At 43.4% G+C, this 25,172-nt stretch overlaps 1 protein-coding gene across 1 annotated transcript in view; it reads left to right on the forward strand.

Annotated features, from left to right (window-relative positions):
• The first annotated feature begins 318 nt into the window (after positions 1 to 318).
• The window catches only part of LOC126195000 (oxidative stress-induced growth inhibitor 1-like), a 117,678-nt gene continuing 92,824 nt past the window's right edge, over positions 319 to 25,172 (forward strand). The window contains exon 1 of the mRNA XM_049933418.1: positions 319 to 465. The gene's annotated coding sequence lies outside the window, so the exon portion shown is untranslated. The remainder of the gene's footprint in view (positions 466 to 25,172) is intronic.

A 25,172-nucleotide genomic window follows, 5' to 3' on the forward strand; every position in this document is an offset into this window, starting at 1 on the left:
CTACGAATAAGAAGAATAAGTGACGTCATGGTCTTATTTCTATCAGACTTGATGAGGCGCTAGTGCTGGTTCCTTGGGTAGAGAGGGGAAAAGTGGGAGGGGAATGCCATGTCTGCAACCTTGAACCTCGCCTCTGGTGTGCGGCGCCGAAGAAGATCGTCCTCAACCGCGGAGATCCCTGCTGCCAACCCGAACCTGTCGCAACTTGTGCAAAAGCTCCGTCTGGCTACGCCTTCGGCGCGAGGACTCGGCTGCGCTCGGTTCCCGTCGGCAGAGTTCGGGGTCGCCGCCGGCTCTGCGCCGGGTCTGCCTCGTGGTCTCGCTCCTCATTCAGTCTCTGACTGTCGCCGCGTGCGGACGAGGAGTGGCGCAACTTCCCGACGTAGCCGGCGGCTTACGTCTGCGACAGCTAACAGAACTTGCAAGAACTGGAGTTCCCGCCTATCTCACGCGTAGCACAAACAGGTATGAGACCGAGCACTGTATTAGTGAACTGAAGCTGAATGCGCTCGTAACTTGGCATTTTTTGCCGGTCGTTGCGCAATTGCTGCCGGCGGGAAGAACAAATGCAGTTCAAAACGCACGTCATTTATTACTATATGCAAGACTTCATTTTCTCTCCTGCGGTCGACAATACGTGCGCCAGTGACAGATTTTCCTCGCTGTTTACACTCATTGCTATATTGCAGCATTTGTAAACAAACCTCAAAGAAATGCTGGTGATTCGACCCTGATGTTCTTATGAGTGCTCCTGTTTTCCTCGCAATTTATTGAAGCTGCTTAGTCTAAAGTGGCACAATATACAAATATATTGAACCTTTAGCTATTTTAGCGTACTGATTCGTCGTAATGTTGTAAAATCCGTGAAACTGTATTCTCCAGTCTCGCTAAAGTGTCGCTCGTTAGGTTTTGAGTGTTCATGCAATGGTCTGTTTATCCATTTACCAAGAGAAAAGTAAACTTCTGGAATTTAGTGTGGCATTTATCCACGTTTATCCGTAACTTGACGGTGTAATAAATAGTGTGTGTGTGTGTGTGTGTGTGTGTGTGTGTGTGTGTGTGAATGCACCTTTTACGGCAAAGATAAGCTATTTTCTGTTTCTAAACCATTATGGACGCTAAAGAAATTAAATTATAGTCTTGCAGTGGTTTCAACGAAATCCTTAGTTCTTCTTACAATGAAGAAGGCAAAGCAAGAGTAACCGGATAATATTCGGCGCTAGTGATTGTTTATTTACTTTTAACTACAGGCGCCGGGCTTAGTGCCGTCTCAACGGGCAACCACATGTTTCGTTTGCAAGAGGTAAATAGTTCGTCCAGTGTTCCCCTCATTGCGTTTGTCATGAAATAAGAGAAAACTATTTCTCGGTTTCTGTGCTACTCCGATATGGATAATACTTTTCCACGATCCAGTTTTCTGTACTAGCACATGATAGCTACACTGTTTCTTGGACAGCGTGTAGCGCACTGAATTGTAGCCACGTGAAGATAGATTGCCCGCCTGAAATCAGTTGTGGCAAAAAGTATACCTTTTCACTTAATTTCGCAGTGTCAGCTGTCGTCTGCAGCTGCATAGGAGCGCGGGACGAGAGCCAACCTGTTTGTATTCTCCTCGCAGCACAGTCTTCCTTACGCAGATGCCAAGAGTCTTGCAGGAAAAGGCGTGTTCGCCACACGACGCCTTCATCTAGGGACGGGAGCGGTTTGTGTCTGCCAGGTCGTTGCCGTGGGTTACGTACTGCGGCATTTCCATAGCAGCGCTGTCCTGAATATTTCATTCCGTCCATTTGAATGAATGCTCCCGATATTTTCAGAAACGTTTTACACAAGCAGAGCGGACAAGAAATTGCCATAACGGCGTTAGGTGTCACCAGTATAATGGACGAGGTCCCTATCGACCAGAGCGCTGACTAAGCGTTTCTCGTTGTGACGTCGTCAGCCAGCTACCTGTTTCACGCCGGCCCGGCCGCGAGAAACTGTATACTTTCGCGATAGTTACCGCCTTCTGCAGCGGGTGAAATCCGGCGACCCCGGAGCGCTGAACGCCTAGCACTCTTAGCGCCTTCCCTTATGTAACTAGACGCAGTTTTTTCATTTGTATATTAAGTCATTTAGTTCGGTACTAATTTACTTTTTAGGAAAATAGCCACCGTTTTTCTAGCAAAATTCCAGAAACTGGCAGAACACACTCCTTTTTCTGCTTTTCCGCCGTAACGAGCTAAGATATACAATGTATTTAGTAATAATATATGGACCAACCTTGGATTAGTTCATGAGCCTCAGACGAGACTGCCCAAGCTTTGCACAAAAAGAAGCCATTAACACGACAACTTGTTTGAACAGCATAGTGCTAAATGTTAAACATGGCAGGTGCCTGACTCTTAGCAACCGGTTCGTTCAGCCAATTACAGCGAAACATAAAATTTAACGAGAAATGTAAATAGTGATTACAGTCTTATCCGCGTGCACGGAGGTCGCAAGTCGAAGTAAAATGATGGTAAAATAGCTTAAACTTAAACCAGGTAATTAAGTACGTGGATTTTTAGTCTCGTTAAACTGCGCTGATACCGCACAACGGAAACCTGTTGCGCAAAATGCATCGTGGAGAATGCTTCGACAAACAGCTGTGTGTGTTCCCCTGCCATTGTGCTGCTAATATGAGACGTAGAATTGTAATGGCCTACGACGGTTGGCACATCCATTTAGACTACCACTCAGAACTCCACTGTGTGTGTGTGTGTGTGTGTGTGTGTGTATTTTTTTTTTTTTTCCAGATGCTCTTTTAGTTAACTGTATGTTATGTTAGTTAAACGCGATATCTTTAGTGGCAATTTTGGAATTTTGGCCACACAAATATATAATCATCAACCAGAGAGGTCGGGGTCGTGTTATTGTTACCGATTAACCAACGAGAAAGGCTAGGGAAACCAAAGACTGTCCGGCGATATGTGAAAGCAGTAATCTTAGATATCTGAGGAGAACGTTGTGAACGTCCACTTCATTGCGTCTAACAATTACTCAGCTGTGCATGTCTATTACGAATTCACTACGCAAAACGTCATGTAGGTATTCGCAGACATCGTCACCACATTTCGCAGTATTGCATATATGATCACATCAGTCAGTCATTCTTATACAATATCCAACCAAACTATATCGTATTCCCGAAGAGAATATCGAAAAACTAAATAATAAATCTGAAGAATCAGCCAATAGCATAATTACAAAAAGTCGAATCTTTTTTCTTCAGTGTTTGATGGTGAACGCCCCAAAGGATTGTTAAAATAGTAGAAGAATCGGAACACGAAAATTGTCAATCAAAAGTTTTCAGTAGTCTCCTGAAGGAAAATGTATGAGTAGACATATTAACTTACATTGGTTCAGAGTAATACAGGCCTTTAAATCTTCTGTGCTATTGACGTCGGAACCAGAACGTTACTATAGAAATCAATAGACCATGAACGCCATATGGCGGTTTCCGATTCTGGGCGAGTTATAGTCCTGTCAATGGACAGTAGAATGTTTTGCTTCGTTCAGGTTTTCTTTGGCACACTCTCTCAACCTTCCACTTATTCGACCACTTTACGCATAGCTTCGTAAGAGGTAGCTTTTGTTTAGGCATCATAGTTTCTCTGTTAGCGGCCTCAATAGATCAGCAGCTGGTGCATTTCTCTCACTTTTAGTTGCTACAGAAATGTGCATGTGTTAATTACAAATTCTCATTAACATGTATTTGCAGAAATCCAAAGAACCGAGCCCCATTGTTGAGAATGTCTTTTTACTTTAGCTTCCTTGTTACCACACAAGCGCGCGCCCACACACACACACACACACACACACACACTGACTCCCTCTCTCTCTCTCTCTCTCTCTCTCTCTCTCTCTTCCTGTAACAGGTAATGTGATTCTTTTACCACGAGAACACTATGCGTTTCAAAGTGACGTTGTTGTTGGTAGCGTATCATCCAAAACTTTGTTACGGACATTCGGAAATTCTACACGTCTTTTCATCGAAGCACTTGTGACGGCATCTCTGAAAGCTGGAAATCAAAGTTGTGGTATCTTTCGACGTATTTTGGCCTCACTTTCTTGTCTGAAAATTTGCTGTTTTGCTTTGTCTGATCAGGTGAGCATCTTTTTAGGCTAGAATTAGTCTTCTTAGCAGTTATGTGAATCTGTAGTATTTAATTTTTCAGTTTTTTGTGATTGTCTTAACTACCTCACTACTCACTCCCAGGATGGTTTCTTCATCGTGGTTGTAACTAATTTCCTTCCGCAGCTGCGTCCAAAGGTTTAGTGCTCCGTATCTGATTAGCTGACTGGTGATGGGAAGTGGTTGCAATACCGGTTAGCGTGCAGTCAATTTAACTGGTGGGTTATTAACTTCAGATTTTCATTACTCTACACTATTGCGAGGCTCTAATGGATGCCGTAAAATACGTCTACATCAATACTATGCAGTTCACACTTGCACACCGGGTAGAGAGTTCTTCGAACCGCATTCAGACTATTTCTCTACCGTTCCACACTCAAACAGCGCGTGGGGAAAAAATGAACAAATATTCCTGTACGAGCTCTGGGTTCTCGTATGATATCATTATGATCGTATCTCGCTTTGTATGTTGGCGACAATAAAATATTTTCACACTCAGAGGACAAAGTTGGTGATTGAAGTTCAGTGAAAAGATTTCAACGCAACGAAAAACGCCCTTGTTTTAATGATTGCTATCCCAACTCGTTTATCACAGCCGTGATACTCCATTCCGCGAGAATACAGAACTAGCTGCCCTTCATTGAGCTTTTTCGATGTCCTCCGTCAGTCTTGTTTCGTAAGGATTCCGTATAGCACAGCAGTTGTCTTGCAGAGGACGAGCAAGTGTAATTAAGCAGTCTCTTTAATAGACTCGTTGCATCTCCTAATTGTTGCCAATAAAACGTAGTCTTTGGTTCGCCTTCCCCACATTTATGTGACTGTTACAACTTGTAATTTCCAGATATTTAGTCGAATTGACAGCCCTGAAATTTGAGTGATTCGTCATTTAATCGAAATGTAACGGATTTCTTTCTGAACTCATGTGGATGACGTCACGCTTTTTCTTGTTGAAAGACAGTTGTCACTTTTCGCACCATTCAGATGTCGCGTCTTTCATTTTGCAATTGGTTTTCATCTTCTGATGACATGACTAGACGGTAAGTGACAGCATCATCTGCAAACAAACTAAGAGGGCTGCTCAAAAAATCTCCTAAATCATTTATGTGGATTAGAAACAGCAAAGGGCCTACAAAACTTCCTTGGGGAACTCCGGATATCATTTCTGTTTTACTCGACGATTTTCCGTCGGTTATTACGTATTGCGGCCTTTGGGGCAGGAATTCGGGAATCCAGTTGCACAACTGAAGTGATTCTCCGTAGGCAAGTAATTTTATTAGAAGTTTCTTGTGAGGAACTGTGTCAAAAGCCTTCTGAAAATCCAGAAATATAAAATCCATTTGAGATTCCTCGTGCAAATACAGAGCTAGTTTCGCAAGGTTATTTTGGGTCCTTGCTGACTGTCAGCAGACCGTTACCTGCGAGGTAATTAATAATGTTCGAACAGAGTTATGTTCCAAACTCCTGCTGCAAATCGACGTTAGTCATATGGGTGTACAATTCAGCGAATTACTCCTATTTCCATGAGTATTGGTGTGACTTTTGCAACTTTAGTCTTTTGATAGGAATCTTTCGCGAAACGAGTGGTTGTATATGTTTGCTAACAAGGGAACCTCCCCATCGCAACCCTCCCCCCCCCCCCCCCCCTCAGATTTAGTTATAAGTTGGCAAAGTGGATAGGTCTTGAAAAACTGAACACAGATCACTCGAGAAAACAAGAAGTTGTGTGGAACTATGAAAAAATAAGCAAAATATACAAGCTGAGTAGTCCATGCGCAAGATAGGCAGCATCAAGGACAGTGTGAGCTCAGGAGCGCCGTGGTCCCGTGGTTAGCGTGAGCAGCTGCGGAGCGGGAGGTCCTAGGTTCAAGTCTCCCCTCGAGCGAAAAGTTTGATTTTTTATTTTCAAACAATTATTTTGCGAAGCTGCACTAGTACACAGAGCAGTATTGTTTACGTGATCGTGTGTCAATTATCAAAGTTCAGGCATTCACACATAATCAACTTCGCTCTCCAAAATTCCAGGACATGTTAAGATTTGGTTGGACATATGCAGGATTTGACGGTCTACACGCGGAAAAATTTGAAAACGTTAAAAACATATGTTTTGACAGAGCACAGGGAAAACTGTGAAACTGTTGCATTTATTTGTTGCAGTTTATGTGACAAACTCTTATGTTTTCATCACATTTTTGGGAGTGACTATCACATCTACAAGAAAACCTAAATCGGGCAAGGTGAAGAATCTTTTTACCCATTCGCCCGGTGTACAAGTTAGGTGGGTCAACAACATATTCCTGTCATGTGACGCACATGCCGTCACCAGTGCCGTATAGAATATATCATACGTGTTTTCCTGTGGAGGAATCGGTCGACCAATGACCTTGCGATCAAATGTTTTCGGTTCCCATTGGAGAGGCACGTCCTTTCGTCTACTAATCGCACGGTTATGCGGTGCGGTCGCAAAACACAGAAACTAAACTTATTACAGTGAACAGAGACGTCAATGAACGAATGGACAGATCATAACTTTGCGAAAATAAAGAAAGTAAACTTTTCACTCGAGGGAAGACTTGAACCAAGGACCTCTCGTTCCGCAGCTGCTCACTCTAACCACGGGACCACGGCGCTCCTGAGGTCACACTATCCTTGATGTTGCCTATCTTGCGCATGGACTACTCAGTTTGTATATTCTGCTTATTTTTTTCATAGCTCCACACGACTTCTTCCTGTTTCCTAGACTGATATGTGTTCAGCTTTTCAAGGCCTATCCACTGTGCCAACCTAAAACTAAATCTGAGGGGGGTGCGATGGGGAGGTTCCCTTGTAAGAATGAGCCTGTTGCATCAGCATACTCTGAAAAGAACCTTATTGGTATGCGATCTGGACCGGAAGACTTGCATTTATTATGTGCTTTAAGCTGCTTCGCTATTCCGTGGACTCTGACTGCCAGTGCGAACTCGACTGAAGCCTGTCAGTATATACCAGTTGCCATCCGACTGTGAACGCGCCCTTTGCCACTGTGCGGAATGGATCTCGGTAAGGGCAGGGCGACGTTTATCTGACCCCCAGGCGTTTCGGCTGACGATAGCGTGCTGCCAGATCCATGCGCCTGCACCGTATCGGCGCGACCGTGGGAGCTGCAGACGTGCCCGACAAGTCCCGACTCGATCAGATTGGAAGCCGAGGTCGCATGCCCTTTCCTCGAAACTCGGAACCACCGACGAAAGCGGCGCAACGGTGGGGCGAGGTGCTACCGGAAGGTAGTTCTGATTTTGTTCCGGTCACGAAACTGGGCGTCTGTAAATACCGAAAGTGCAAAGCTTCCTTGGTTTACAGAATAAGCACGTAGTTTGAGGGTGTTGAAAGACGCATCTTATCTGTTACGTCATGTCTACGTGTGCAAGGTATGCAGAGTCAGGGCAACGCGTCGTTTTAAGAGCCTTTTGTCAGACAGCTGAAAACTGACTCGAGGTGTTATTTTTGCCTCAGTGCATGTCTCGTAAGCTATTTGATGAACACATACATGCCATACTTCACTTTTTCCGTCTCGTAAAACGTGTGTCGGCCTGGTCTTCTTCTGCTTTGATGTTGAATCCTACACGTGCCAGACAGAATGGAAAAAAGTTCAGAAAAAAATGCCCTTAAACTGGAGAAGTAGTTGCACATAGTGTCTGTGAATGCGGATATGGAAGAGCTGAATTCATTATACTCAATCCTTCATTACCATAATACGAGGGTCATTTCAAAAGTTCTGTACACCGTAAGACAGAATCGAACAAAATAATGTAATTTACAGAATACGTTTACAGACATTCAGTATAATCTCCAGTCTTGTTTGACGGCTTCCCAACGTTTTGGCAACTTCAGTATTCCGCAGAGGGCACGTTCATTGGTGAGCTGTCTGATTATTCGAGTCACCCAACTGAAAGCTTCATAAATTGTACCTTTTTTTTGTTCCTTCAATGTGGGCCTGGTAGGCCCATATCAGGACTGTATGGTGGGTGAGGAAGTATTTACCATCAATATTTGTCGGGCATTTCTCTCACTGGTATGCAATATGCGGTCTTGCGTTATCGTGCAAAATGACACCAGTTGCAAGCATGTCAGGCAGCCTTTGACAAATTTTCTGGCGCAAAACATTTTACGGAAACAGCTTGTAGTACGCGCCTGTTACAGACGTCCCATGGAGCACTCAATTGTGCCTACGACTGCATTCATGTCACATGCAAAATGATCATCAGTTTCACATTTTATTGTTGGCGGTGAAATTTTTTCGGGCGTGGAGAGACAGAACTCTTCCATTGTGATGACTGAGACTGACAGTTCTTGCTCGAAATCTCGTATCCAGGTTTCATCAAGTGCAACAATGCTTTTCCGTAACTGTTGTCCTTCTGTTTGATAATGTTGAAGCAATTCTTCTCAGACTCTTTTGTGGCCTGCTTTCTGCTCTTCACTCAGATCACGCAGAACCTATCTGCAATTTCCGTTGAGTTCTTTCCACATAGAGATTAGATTCTGATGTAGGAGCGCTGGTCACTACGTGTAAGCCGGCCGGAGTGGCCGTGCGGTTCTAGGCGCTACACTCTGGAGCCGAGCGACCGCTACGGTCGCAGGTTCGAATCCTGCCTCGGGCATGGATGTGTGTGATGTACTTAGGTTAGTGAAGTTTAATTAGATCTAAGCTCTAGGGGACTGATGACCTCAGAAGTCGCATAGTGCTTAGAGCCAGTTTTGAACTACGTGTAATCCGACCTGATTACGATTCAGCTTCCGTTTTAAAACTGAATGAATACACAGCCACACGAATCACGAAACACATAAGCGACCGTCACGCCTTAAGTATCGCTCACGACTGACAGTAATTTCAACCTCATCACGCCACCGTTACAGTGCGCATGACCCTTGTACAACAAAAATGGCTCTGAGCACTATGGGACTCAACTGCTGTGGTTATTAGTCCCCTAGAACTTAGAACTACTTAAACCTAACTAACCTAAGGACATCACACACATCCATGCCCGAGGCAGGATTCGAACCTGCGACCGTAGCAGTCGCACGGTTCCGGACTGCGCGCCTAGAACCGCGAGACCACCGCGGCCGGCCCTTGTACAACACTGACACCAACATTAACCATCCTCAGAACCACCACTAATAAGCACTCACTACCACCGTCCACTGTCACCATGCATATCACTACGAACGGTACAACTATTGTCACTATACGTACTGTTTACAACAGTAAGCACAGCAGATGAGTTCACTACGCAGGATTTAGTGTTTTATCACTAGTACACTTCCTAAGCGTCTAGGACTGCGTAATGTACCGGTGCATTCGTGCAGATCCCAGTAAAGTGATTTTTTTGTAATTGGCAGATAAATTTTTTCCAGTGCCTACGGTTTTAATGCCCACTAAGATCTTTCGGCACTGCTCCCAATCTGCTGTCAACCACAGGGACCACTTTCACTGCTTTTTGCAGGAGTCGCTTTAGTTCGCTTTTCAATTTATCATATCTGGCAAGCTTTGCCAAGTTGTCTTATCGATTCTCCTATCACTTGTGATGGCAGTGTCAATTATCCACCCCTTTTTTCCTTCACAATTTTTATATCTGGTGTATTGTGTTCCAGCATTCAGTGTGTTGAAGTTGGAAAGCCCACAGTAATTAGACATGTACGTTTTTAGACACTGCTGTGGGTCCCTGTTCACTCACGAATTATTCGTAATGAACACGCTGATAAGCTTTCCAGAGCACTGGTGATGACTCCATTTGTTGCACCAGAACCTGTCTTACCTATCGCTAAGGCGATGGTAAAATATAAACTACGTAAGTGGATCAGGACTAAAATCCAAAAACAAAAGCATGGTAAGCTGATGATGCCGTAACCATGTTTTAAGAGAAGTTGTGTAGTTCTGGGCCTTAACAGGAAGCAGGTTATACTCGTGGTAGTTCTAGTGACTGGCCATAGGAACTTCATGAAACACCTATACACAATGGGTATAGGGAAAAAAGCCCCGTAGTGCAGATTATGTAGTACGGGGGAAGAGGAGGGATGGAACTGCAACACATTTACACTTCCAATTCGAAGACGAAAAAGGGACAAAATACCTGGGTGATTAACTCCTGAAGAAATTGTGGCTGACAGATCCGGTAAAAGCACTCGTACTATTCTGTAAGGATACTGGTTGACCTTTATAGAATGACGGAGAGAAATTCCGCACAATAAATTGTTTCGCTTCGGGAAACAGAGGGCTAGGACCACCGAAGTTTTTCTTCCTACTTAAATCAAATCAAATTACGTTAAATTCATCATGTATTAATGCGACCGTGCAATATCATATGATAGCTGGTTCAGGAAGAGGATGAAAATTGGTCGCCGACTGTGTAATAGCAATTGTTGCTGGATTTTGTGGTTTACAGATACCAAGTTGAGGGTGCAAAGACCTGCTGCTCGTACCTCTTGCTGGCAGATAAGAATAGTTAAATTCAACGAAAGTATCCGAACGTGGATATAGCACTTTCTTCGCCGTCATATGGCGCCGGAAACGAAGGCATAAGTGGTGATGTGGATGGTTGCTGGAAGCCAGTGGTGCTGAACATTGCAACCTTGCAGGCGACATCGGTTTGCAGATAACATAAGAAGCACACCGCGGCGGAAGGACGTGAGCTTCCGTATTGTTGTTCGAGCCTCGCATCTGCGCGGCCTCCATCTGTTATCACTTATTTACAACGTTTCACACCTAGCACGAACTGTCAGCTGCGTATCAGAAGAGCTCTAGACCTATAAACACAATACGCAGTGTAGCCATGAAAAAACTAGGCACGTAGCTGGGCTGTAGAACAAAATCGAACAGGGCTTGTTATGAAACTGACCTGCAGAGCGTTTTACTCACCAGTGCTGTAACAGTTTACAAGTAGCAATTCTAAATCTGAGAAGTGTAGTGCATGATTGAAGAAAAGGTAGTGGTGACACTTTAATCGTACGTAGAATAAATTGCTACGAAAGGCGTGCTTAGAATAAATTGCTGCGGAAGGTTAAAAGATACAATTACGACAATCTTATATAGTTCTTAAAGGTTCGCAGAAGAGCTTCTGTGAAGTCTGTAAGGTAGGAGACGAGGCACTGGCGGATCTGAAGCTGTGAGGACGGGTCGTGAGTCGTGCTTGGGTAGCTCAGATGGTAGAGCACTTGCCCGCGAAAGGCAAAGGTCAGGAGTTCAAGTCTCGGTCCGGCACACAGTTTTAATCTACCAGGAAGTTTCATATCAGCGCACACTCCGCTGCAGAGTGAAAATCTCATTCTGGAATCAGCTCATTTCAGGAACTCATAGATTTCGGAGCTCTAGAGAGTGAAAGGAATCTCTTAAACCTGTTTCTACGGAGAAACTCTAAACTTTTGAGGAAGCTAGAGAATTGTACTGCGGAGGAGTAGCTGTTGGAATCCACAACCAGCCATACGGATTTGTGTTTCACTAAATTCTTCATACGAGTACTTCGAGAATTCTTTCACTCAACTGTTTCCGAGAATTCTTTCACTCGACTGTTTCTCCGCTCACCTCGGTTTCCTTGCTTAGTCCGAATTAGTGTTCGGCGTGTAATGAAAACGATATCGATGGAATGTGACACGCGACCGTTCCTTTGTGTGAGTGAGCCAGATATACGCGTAGAGAAAATCTTGTATTAATACTGGGGTAGCTGTGAACTGCCGTCTTAAATAGACATTGATATATAGTGTTTTTAAGCTTGACACAGTACACGAAAAGTTGTACTCCATATATGGTTTTTACAACTTTATTTTCGTTTATTGTAAGTATGTACCATAGTTTTATCGTTATATTTATACAGATGGATTCCAGCAGGAGAATGCTGTCGGTTGTTCTGTGGTTTTCCCTGATATGGTTTTTAAAGTGCGTGTTCCAAAACAATTTACAAATTATGATACGCAGTTATATAGCATTCTGATGGCACTGGAGAGGTTTCACAGACATCACCGTACGAGTTTTCTTGCAAGCACTTCACCAAATGTATCCGGTAGACCCGCTGATTCAGCTCATCCATGACTCCTTACAGCGGCTCCAACGCCGTGGAAAGGTGATCTTTCGCTGGGTACCTGGCCACGTTGGGATACAGAGTAACGGCATGGCTGATAAAGCTGCCAAGGAAGCATGTTGGGACGGTGCTGTCCATCAATGTCCCATCCCGTTGCACGCCATTATCTCATTTTCTGACAGATGCATCATGCATCAGTGGGAGGCTGAACGGTTGCAGGTGTCAAGACAACAAACTGCGATCGGTCAAATCGACCACAAAGGCTTGGCGGACTTCGTGTCAGCCTCGCCGCTGGAAGGAGGTTTTGTTTACTAGACTACGCTTCGGGCATAGCCCTTTAACACATGGCTTCCTCCTCTGGCAGGAGGATCCAACATTATGTGAAGTTTGAGGCGTTCCGCTTTCAGTTCAGCATATTGTGGATACGTGTGTCCTGTCTACTGATATTAGGGCAGCCCTTGGTCTCGCTGGAGATCTGCCCACCATCCTCGCAGATACCGATACAAGTGTTAAGAGTGGCGAAATTTTGTGAACTGTCAGGCCTCACCCCTAAACTGGTGGGGAAGGCAGGCAGACTTTAGTACGTTATAAACTGCTCCAAATGTGAGGCAGCCTTCGTCCCCACCCATGAGATTTCATGTTGACTTTTCGTCAGGGCGCTGATGACCATGATGATGATGATGATGACCATGATGATGATGATGATGACCATGATGATGATGATGATGATGACCATGATGATGATGATGACCATGATGATGATGATGACCATGATGATGATGATGACCATGATGATGATGATGACCATGATGATGATGATGACCATGATGATGATGATGACCATGATGATGATGATGATCATGATGATGATGATGATGATGATGATGATGATGACCATGATGATGATGATGATGACCATGATGATGATGATGATGATGACCATGATGATGATGATGATGACCATGATGATGATGATGATGACCATGATGATGATGATCATGATGATGATGATGACCATGATGATGATGATGACCATGATGATGATGATGACCATGATGATGATGATGACCATGATGATGATGATGACCATGATGATGATGATGACCATGATGATGATGATGACCATGATGATGATGACCATGATGATGATGATGACCATGATGATGATGATGATGACCATGATGATGATGATGATGACCATGATGATGATGACCATGATGATGATGATGATGACCATGATGATGATGATGATGACCATGATGATGATGATGATGACCATGATGATGATGATGATGACCATGATGATGATGATGATGACCATGATGATGATGATGATGACCATGATGATGATGATGATGACCATGATGATGATGATGACCATGATGATGATGATGACCATGATGATGATGATGACCATGATGATGATGATGACCATGATGATGATGATGATGACCATGATGATGATGATGACCATGATGATGATGATGATGACCATGATGATGATGATGACCATGATGATGATGACCATGATGATGATGATGACCATGATGATGATGATGATGACCATGATGATGATGATGATGACCATGATGATGATGATGATGACCATGATGATGATGATGATGACCATGATGATGATGACCATGATGATGATGATGACCATGATGATGATGATGATGACTATGATGATGATGATGACGACCATGATGATGATGATGACGACCATGATGATGATGATGATGACCATGATGATGATGATGATGACCATGATGATGATGACCATGATGATGATGACCATGATGATGATGACCATGATGATGATGATGATGATGATGATGATGATGATGATGATGACGATGTCGAGCGCCCTCTCAACAAAAATAGAGAGCGAGAATGTCTCACTGGGAGAAGCCTCATGCCATGTTGAAGCTAAGATTCCAGCATTAACCTTAAGTGGTGATACAAAAATCCTTACCTAGAATAACTGCAGCCTGTAAAATGTCCTGTGCTCGCTATGTTCGCGAAAAGCAAGTATTCTCCAAACTGTGCTGTCTGGTCGTGCTGAACTGAGAGCATGCCTGATAGTTCCCCTATCCTGACCGAGTTATCTCGGGATCAGATTTCACACCCTATTTGGCAGGAGTAATAATCACCGTCGACAAGATTAAAGGTACTATCATGAATCAAGCATGTGGGCAGCTTACAACACTCGCTAATCAGTCGCAATAGCACTAAAATTGGTAGCAAAGACTGTTAAAGTTGTTCAGCACGTACACAGAATAAATCCAACGGTCACTGATCGGTTAATTAGAGAATACAAGGCATGAGAAACAAAGGCAATAATAAGACGAGTGGGCAGATATCGTCGAATAATGATACAGCGGCAGGAGCAGCAGCCGATTGGGTGACCTCATGGCTCAGTGACCATTAGCTATTTCAGATAAGAGCTACAGCGACTATCGAGCAGTAATAGGTTTCAATTGATTGCTCGTTGAAACTCGATAGTCTTCCCGAAGTTCACCGAGCTTCACTATGGTGAACTTCTTCAGATATTTTATGCGGTCCAGAGACTGACTTTACTGTTCATGGGAGCACCTGTTGAAGACCAGCTAAAAAGTAACGTCGACTGCTGTTGTCGAGTCCTATTCAAAATCTTCGGCCCTGAGAAAAATGGTCGACTGACCACAGTCTCGGTGTTTCTTGCCACCAACCTAAGTGCGTCTTTGTAGCGACCTGAAAACCCACTGTACGTCTTGCAGGTTCATTCCAGTGCTTGAAGCCGGCCTTTAATAACACGACGACTTTGTTTTGATGGATCTCGCCATCATGGCGATAATTTATTAATGCCGTTACGCATTGGCTAGATAAAAATCAGGGAAAAATACTGAAGTACCTGTGGAACATCACGTTGTTATCTCTCGGTCGCATTCGAAACCGTAATAAAATTGTTCAGATTATCGCACTCATTAATATTTTTTCGTACATTTATAGCCCCAGTGGTTTCTCTCACGTAGTTACACAGAACCCTGATATCGTGGTCGTTCAAATCGACCATAAAGGCATGACTTAATGTTGGAAGGAGGTTCTGCTTACCAGACTGCGCATCGGACGTAGCCCTTTAAGACTTGGCTTCCTCCTCCGGCGGGATGATCCATCACTCGTATCACTTTCAGCTCAGCATAATGTGGCAATGTGTGTCCTATATAAAGATATTAAGGCAGCCCTCAGTTTCGATGGAGATCTGCCCACCACCCTCGCAGATACTGATTCCAGTGTTACAAGGGTGGTGACATTTTGTGAACTGTCAGGCCTCATCCCTAAATTGGTGGGGAATGGAGGCAGGCTTTAAGATATAAATTGCTTTGCATGGGGAGACAGCCTTCGTCCCTAGCCATGAGATTAGCATGCTGACTTTTCGTCAGAGCACTGATGACCATGATGTCGAGCGCCCTCACCTCAAATAATCTTCATTATAATTGTAATCATTATCATCATTATTATCATCGTCATTATCATCATCGTCATCATTACCGTCGTCATTATTATCATTACCGTCGTCATTATTACACGTCATCGTCATTATTACACATCGTCATTATTACACATCGTCATTATTACACGTCATCGTCATTATTACACGTCATCGTCATTATTACACGTCATCGTCATTATTACACGTCATCGTCATTATTACACGTCATCGTCATTATTACACGTCATCGTCATTATTACACGTCATCGTCATTATTACACGTCATCGTCATTATTACACGTCATCGTCATTATTACAGTCATTATTACACGTCGTCATTATTACACGTCGTCGTCATTATTACACGTCGTCGTCATTATTACACGTCGTCGTCATTATTACACGTCGTCGTCATTATTACACGTCGTCGTCATTATTACACGTCGTCGTCATTATTACACGTCGTCGTTATTATTACAGTTATTATTACAGTCATTATTACAGTCATTATTACAGTCATTATTACAGTCATTATTACAGTCATTATTACAGTCATTATTACAGTCATTATTACAGTCATTATTACAGTCATTATTACAGTCATTATTACAGTCATCTGATATCGTAAGATGTTGAAGATGTGACATCACATTCTGCCTCCTCCCGAGTAGTGGTCGAATGTCTCCACTGCGCAATCACGCTTCATAATGTGGCAAAATTGAGACACGTCTATATTGTTGGCCGCCAGCCATAATACAGGGTAGACTGTTTTGCCCTGATTACAAAAACGTACTTCTAAGTAAGTACGCTAGACACACTTACGCGGTTTATTGCAAATGGTATCGGAACTCGTCTAGCTTTTTATGGATTCACTTCCATGTGTGTCCCGTCTCTCTCCCGTAGAACGTCAAGGCGTACTCAATTTCTCTCCATGTCTTCGCCAAAACCTCTTCCGTCAACGCCTTTTCATCATTTCATAGTCGTGAACGGAACATGTTATCCTTAACGTACCTCAGAAAAAAGTAAAGAGCGAATGCCTTGTGAACATGGTGGTCATGATGTACCGTCTCGACCAATCCATCTGTCCCGAAAGGTTTCATCCCAGAACTAGCGAGCAAATAACGTCCGGGGTAGCAATGCCCTACGTTGTATGTTGTTGAAATACCATCCGTGATAACGAGAGAGAGAGAGAGAGAGAGAGAGAGAGAGAGAGAGAGAGAGAGAGATATCGGATGCTGTCAGAACAAATCTAGAAGTATATCCATAAAAGCTTCACGAGTCAAGGCAGAATTTCCATAGCTTTATCTATCATGGTTCCTTTGAAATATGTCAGTGAAGAACTTTGTGCTCATCCTGCATTTTAGTAATTACTGAAATCATGGATGTGGGACACCCACAATCGTGCCATCGTTCGACCGCAATAATCGCACGCTGTGCCCGCTTGAGCAGTAGCTTGTATTCACAAACTGTCAGATACTTCTTTAAGTTTTGAGCAGTGCTGCGACTAGCACTACAGGGCCGGCCGCGGTGGTCTAGCGGTTCTGGCGCTGCAGTCCGGAACCGCGGGACTGCTACGGTCGCAGGTTCGAATCCTGCCTCGGGCATGGGTGTGTGTGATGTCCTTAGGTTAGTTAGGTTTAAGTAGTTCTAAGTTCTAGGGGACTTATGACCTAAGATGTTGAGTCCCATAGTGCTCAGAGCCATCGACTAGCACTACAAACTCCGCAGGTCATAGGTGGTCCACAAATCGTACTTTGCGGCCCTCCGGTTCAATGTACGCTCACTTGCCACTGCTCGTTCTCTTGCAAAAGCAGACGTGGTTGCTAGTACAGCGTTCACTGACAGTGAGTTCTCGAAGGAGGTCGTGGCGCAGACTACCTGCCGGCGACCTTCGTAGGCGAAGATCGGACGTTCCCTTCGCGTTTTTCCTTTTCCTCGGCACCGTTACAAGTTAATGAGGTCTCTTGCGACACGCAGACGCTTAATCGAGAGGCGCATGAACCTTCGATATGTGATCGGGAAAGCTGCCACTACCACTGTTGTTTATAATGAGGACCGAACCATCTGGCGCAGTGGTGAGACACTAAATTCGTGTTTGCTAGGACTGCGGTTCACATCTCCATTTGACCATCCAGATTTAAGCGTTCAGTCATTTTTCAAAATAGCTTGAATCAAATGCTGGGCTGCTTCCTTTCAAACTCGAGCGTGTGCTCCCTCTAATGATGTCGTCGATGGTACGGTTAATTGTAATTTTTCTTCCTTTCTTCTAAAACACTGGAGTATAATTGTCTCGAACATCATATACTGTGGGTTAATATTGCAGTGATGGCAGGCGTGCACACCCAAGTGTACACTTACTGCAGTCGTATTCACTATTGAAAAACCGGTCACGTGTAACTAAAGTAAATATTAACAATCATTCCATCTTAAATGTGTGTGGCCCTTCTAATCAGTTAGGAGAAATAGGTTTGCAAATAACGGTGCTATAAACTTCAAATGCACCCCACATGTAAATACTAGCTCTCAAGTAAAAAGGAAGAAAAATATAAAACTTTATTTTTCTATTCCCTCATTTCTCAATTATTTAAAATGGGACTAGTATAACTAGTACAGTACACACCAGGACCAGAGACGAGAGATTGACTCCTACCAAGACTGAATAGCACCTGGAACCTTAGACGCTGGTGCTGCAACCTTTACAACAACGAGGCTATCGGCGAATCGTATATGTTTGGCTTTGATTGGTCAATGTGGAGCGTGTAGCTGTCAAAAGTGGGTTAACAACTGGTGGATTGTATTGACATGGCGATTAGCGACAAAAGACGTTTGACAGCAAATAAATCTCGTGCCTGAATGGTTTTGGCGAAATAAGATAGTGTCTTTACAGCTGACTGACGCCATGTTGTCTTGCTGCAGGAGTTACATGAGTCCCACATACCATCTTAGCATCCGTTAGTGTCTAATATTGAAGCTGGAGCCACAACTTCTAGGAGAAGTTTCTCAGTTTTCAGGAAGCTGGTACCCATTATGATATTCCGTTCTTAATCCTCAGGACCCTACACTGCCTTTCTGAAACTCAATTGTCCTACCATTCCCATATGATTTTAAGGGTAGAACATCTCTTTGATACAAGTAATGTGTGTCCCCTCCATGCCCTTTCTTATTCTATTTGCGAAAGCTGTGTAGAAACAAAATTTCCTCTGTGTGACATCTCTCTTACTTCTATCATCCTTATGATTACTATGTGCCATATTATCTTCCTAGAATTCTGTCACAGCAGATCTCTATAATCTGAAAAGTGGCATTGTAAATCTGTTCTTAGGGTACGTTGAGCAGGTAATTACCGAATAATGTTCATACAAATCTTCTAGATCAAGCTCCTAACTATGATTCATCAGGAACACAATCTATACCACGTAGACTGCTGTAAAATAATAATAAATTTTCACAATGGTCCTTGCTTAATGTCACGCGACAAGGAAACCACTTCTAATCGTTTTATAACATATAAAACGAATGAAAGATACTTACTGTAAGGTTTTAACGTGTATTTTCTAAGACCTTTTCGCAAACTATAGAACGTAAATACGGAAGTTGATTTAATGTCATGCAACTGGCACCCCCTTACGCACTATTTTATTATTTTCTTCGATTTCTGCCAACAACGAAGAATCCAAGGCGTTCGATGTAACATCAAACGTTACATAATTTTCTCGCCCACATACAATGCCTGGAACTCAAATGTCCCACATACTTTCACCGAAATTAATTTCGCCACGAACGAACCACACCCACTGGAAAAATGGGGGTGGGGGCAGAGAGGAAGCAGGATCATCCAGTGTACCGAAGAGCTGCAGTATTTCAAAACGACGGGCAAATATTATTCTAGCACAGTGCATCGCGCTCCAAACGTAGAGGGTCAATGACGATTCGTCCTGAAAAAGTATTACTGTTGTAGTGGGCACCAACTGGCAAGCGCATTTAAACGTGATATGAGCATGACACAAATCACATAGATTAGTTACTGTCCAGAGCACTTCAGGGGCTGGTTAAAGTTGCAAATACTTCGCCTTAGAAGCTCTGAGTACAAGCAGAAGACATTTTTTTTTTTTTTCTACGGAGAAAACCTCAGCATATCACTGAACAGAAGACGAGAATGGAGATCATAAATTAACATAAGCTGACGTAACTACAATCACCTGTAAAACTGCGACTGCGGTAGGAAACGCCTCAAAACAAGAAAGTCGACGTGTTCAGTAAAGCGAAGTTCAGCAGAATCAAGATGTTATTCATAAAAGCGAATGGCGGAACCCCTCATGGTTATGCATGGCAACTTGACAGCGATTGCTGCACCTGTTCGTGAGATTACGTAACATCTGGAAGTAGCCGGAGCATTTCTTGGCCTCTGGTCTCGTATTTCAAAGATGGTAGTTAGTTTCCCGGTTGTATTACGTACCTGTTTCTTATGCCTCCCTCCCTCCCCCTCTCTCTCTCTCTCTCTCTCTCTCTCTCTCTCTCTCTCTCTCTCTCTCTTTCTCTCTTTCTTTATTTGTAAAGTGCATACATATATGTTATTGCCTGTCTGCAATACCCAAAATCGCCCTCTACTTGTCGCGAAATTAGGAGAAAAAAGTTACAAAATCAGACCTCGGCTGGAAACTGGACTCCGAACTCCAGACATATTAAAATACGCTGTTTTGTCGAGAACTGCATTTTTAGACTGTGGCTGTGTAAAAAAAAAAATTACACGTTATGACAACCTATATATTCAAATATCCTCCATGTCACGTCCACCTAGTTCGCAGAAAACTAACGATCTTCAGGATGTCAAATTTAACACCTTTCAGCCGTCTAGTTATTTTATTTGGTGACCAGTTTCAGCGTTTTACTACGCCATCTTCAGGCCCTCGGCCGATGTGGAGGAAGATTCTACCTCGGTTGTGATCAAAACAGGGGTCAGCAGTACTGGTATTAGATTTTTGCTACAGCGATCATTTCAACAATCATCTGCCGACTGTTATCTAAACATTGTTAGATAAATATGGCGTAGTAAAACGTTGAAACTGGTTGCCAAATAAGGTAACTAGATGGCTGAAAGCTGTTTAATTTGACATTCTGTATCGAGCAGCCGAGTCCCGCAACCAATTTTAAAAAGATGGACTTACAGAGACTTAATTATCTTCAGTCCAGATGAAAACAAAACTGCAGAATAAGAAAACTCTTAGTAAAAGTCCGAAAAATATTTTGATCTGTATGTTAAGTACCAATATTACTACTCTACAATAGACCAACGATGCCGTTGGTGAAAGCGATTATCTTTTTAGCTCTTGTCCAGGTTGGTCAACTGGTTGTTGTAAAACAGCTTTTTCAAGTGGAGAGCAAGTGTCTTGTCAATGACAGCTCTCTCCTACCAGCTTATAAACAAAACTAGACATGCGATTAGACTTACTGGCGGAGTCGATGACTTCAAAGAAACGAGAATGTTGTGGGGAACCAAAAAACATCTGATAACAGAATTTTTAGGAATACAGACAGCCTGACGAGTAGGAGCAGTGTACGCCTCAGCCATGTCGCCAGCTCGGTGCCCAGATGTACCTGCGTCTATGATGCGGATTTCCTGCTATCAGTTGCGCCTCTACACAGATTAGTTTTATGTGAATGAAACAAAGCTACGTCCCCTTCTGAAAGTAGTTAATCGGATTCACAGCGAAATTCTTTGTGGTTATGACATTGCGAATATCTTACGCACGGTCCAGTATTGTTTGGTACATCTTCCATTGCCCGTTTTTTGTAATAAGTATCGTTGCCCCAATTCTGCTGGGAGTCAGCTGGACACAACCGGAGACGAAAACATATCCGAAACTGAGAACTTTTACGAGAACAACTGATTACTTCTCCTTCTGGTCTCTAATGAATCCTGCACGAGATGAATCGCAAGGTGATATGCGGGTGTGGCAGTCACAGTCGAATACTTGGCGTCAGTTCTCGAGCGCACACAAAACACGATGGAATCGAAAAATACTGTTACTGGTCCTCGAAATCCCAACACTAGGTTGGACTGCAGACTTCTTATCAAACATCGCTTAGGCCCCTATTACGCGATCCACCCAAGGTGTACACCTCCGCAGCAGCACAGCAAGTGTGCGTGTTCGGAACTACAGACTGGTTCACGTCGACCGATTTCATGACGCAGGCGGGATATTCACGGCGCGAATTCGCACATGCGCACTATATAGCAAGAACGCGGAAATAGGAGCTTGAGGTTCCTATTAAACAAGTAATTGCAGTTACTGTACGTAGCTATCACAGAATTATGTGATTACCGTCCTGAATTACGGGCTCAACTGTCCGTTTTATATTAAGACACTTGCTTCCACAAGGATATTTTATCAAAGTTTACGTTTATACAGCTTTGTGGACATGGAGAACGGAGTTGTTTTGGAGCTATTGCTTGGCAATGTCTCTAACCCTTAAGATAAGGCCAGGACGACGACGACGGAAACTGAGGCGTTGTTAGGTTCGATCGTAGCTGGGAAGAATGGAAGATGGAACGTGGATATATTCCTTATTAATGGAGCAGTTGAGGCCAGAAGATCCGAAGGAATTTCAGAACGTCGTGTGAATTGCCGTGGATTGTTTTGACAACTTGCTGTCGATGATACTGGCAGAAATTCGCTCAAGTGACACAGTAATGTAGGAAGCAGTTTCACCCAGTCGGAAGTAAGAACTAAACCATTCGTTTATTGCTTTGTGAGTGGGCTGTCTCGCCGACCAGTCAGTTTCTCCTTTGTAGTACGCTGAAATAAAGCAAAAGAATTAAAACAAAAGTGAACTTCCGTCAGTTATGGCTCTACGAATCAATTTGAAAATCAAGCATGTGAGGGTATACGCGTATTTACTCAGAAACAAAATTTGCTGACGTATCTTTTTATGACACACCTTTCCGCGTTATACAACTAGATTATAAAGCTTAATGCTTGTTTGCTCCACTCCATTTCTATGTAGGAAGCAATCAGTACAAAGAACGCATTTTGCAAACAGCTTGTATAAAATTAAGTTTGCTGGAGAAATATACTGCTTTAGTTTAATGCATTTATGGAAATTTGCTCACTGAAAAATGCGCAAAAATCTCCAATATGAAAAAAACTGGAGGTTATCTGCTGGTCCCAGATGTGAGCTAGAACAGATCACCATAAACATTAAGTAGAAAGCGTACTCAGAGTATCTCCTTCTGCACTTGCAAGCGTTGACACCGCCTATTAGCGGTACGCATGCGCGAATTCGTGAGTTTCCAGCTGATGTCTATTTCCGTGCGCGGATAATGCGCCTGCTAATTCTCTTAGTGCCACCCATTCTACCAACAGATAGCTGTCGCGCTGGACCGGTGCCGTGCGTGATGGATCGTCTTCTAATACACGCTTTAAGGAGTTACCGTACGAGGAGAAAGTGCATCGGTCTACCGCAAGGAAAAACGAAGGGACCTGCAGTGCAGAGACCTTCAGCTGAGCGACCCTTCAACATAAAGAAATGAAATGTGGGTAAGGCTGTGAAAATACCTGATATTTTATGGTTACACCATGACCGAGCACTCACGGGAAACACCACTACCGTCAGGTACCTGTGACGTGTCTGTTCAGAGCGATTTAATGCCGAAATGCCTCATCAACTAGATCTTGTGGAGGCATCTGCCAGACGCTCTGTTTTCAGTCTGTATTGTACAAGTTATCCTCATATCGGTTGGTGTAACTAGTGCACCCTGCGTCCTTTAGCGCCTGTTTTCTCTATCTTAGTCTTCCTCTACAACTTTTACCCCCTCCCCCTCCTGCCAATATTGCCCGCCATTACCAAATTTACTAGTCCATGACGTCTTAGCATGTGTTGTCAGCCTATCCCTTCTTGTAGTTAAGTTGTGCCATAAAGCACTGATCTAGAGTTCTATCCAGCACCTCTTCTTTAGTTAGTCTACGATTCTAATCTTCAGCGATATTTTGTAGTACTGCAGTACTGCATTTCAAAAGGTTCAGTTCTCTGAACTATCTATCGTCCAGTGTTAACTTCCATACAAGACTACACTTCACACAAATACTTCCAAAAAGAGAATTTAATGTCAACAACACTGATGAAAGTGCTCCTCCAAAGACTAAGATTAGGACACTGACCATTAACGCACGATTTCGCTTCCAGCGGGAAAATTCACCATTTTATGAAATTTGCACTGTTCCACTCTCGGTTAGCACGTTTTAGCTAGTTATGTTCCATGTACTGACATATGGGCAACCCTCAGTTTGGCTGGAGATCAGCCCACCGTCCTCGACGCCACCAACACCAGTGCAACACGGGTTTTTAAATTATGTGAAATGTTGGGGAGATCAGCATGCTCCGAATGCATAGCTCACCCAGGCACCATAGCATTTTTGTTTATCGGTTTTGTGTCCTAGTTTAGTGTAAAATGACTACGGTGTTTACTCGTGTAACTGGCCGCAGCATTTTAATACATTATAACTTTTGGCGATAGAGGCATAGATGTTAAATTAATTTCAAATGATATGTGGCACCATAAGAAAGATATTAAGAAAAAAACCAAGAAGACACCCGGCTCAAGTCATACAACGTACAGGCTGCCCCTATATTGCTTTATGAGGGAGAGAGAGAGAGAGAGCAGGAGGACGAGGAGGAGGCGACGTACGAACAGCAGAAATGAAATTTCTGAGGTCTGTTAAAGGATGTAATGAGATTATAGAAGAAATTCACATATTTAACCTAAATATAAAATACATTGACAGAAAAAATCACTACACCAAAAAAGAGTAATCAGATTTTCGGAATACATTTGTCTAGGGAACATATTTAAGTTATTAACATCGCAGTATCATAGGTTAATGTAAGCGCGAGATAAGCCGTTGCAAATGTGAAATGCTGGATTCATTAATAACCTATGTAACCCCCAGACTGTTGATGCAAGCATGCAAATGTGTACGCATTGTTGTACGGGTGCCGGATGTCAGGACACTTGCACTTTGTCCGTCAAGTCAGGGATGGTTAATGCTGCTTACGGATGACACTGTAGACGTCCGAAGATGTCCCATTTTTGCTCGACTGGAGACAGATCTGGTGATTGAGCAGGCCTAAACAACACGTTGACACTTTGTAGAGCACGTTGGGTTATAATAGCGGTTTGTTGGCGAGTATTATCATGTTGGAAAACACCTCGTGGCACGAATGGCAGCACAAGAGGTCGAATCAACATACTGTCGTACAGATTTGCAGTCAGGCTACTTGGGATAACCAAGAGTGATATTTCTGGCATACGAAATCGCACCCCAGACCATAACTCAGGTGTAGGTCCACTCTGCCTAGCAAGCAGACACGTTGACTGCAGGCCTTCAACTGTCCTCTTCTTACCTACACGCGGCTATCACTGGCACCGACACTAACACAGGTCTTTATGTTGACCTGTGCTTTAGAAAGTGTTAATACTCAGGGACCATATAAGTTGAAAGCA

This window comes from Schistocerca nitens, chromosome 7 (genome assembly GCF_023898315.1).
Source record: "Schistocerca nitens isolate TAMUIC-IGC-003100 chromosome 7, iqSchNite1.1, whole genome shotgun sequence".
NCBI classification, from domain to species: Eukaryota; Metazoa; Arthropoda; class Insecta; order Orthoptera; family Acrididae; genus Schistocerca; species Schistocerca nitens.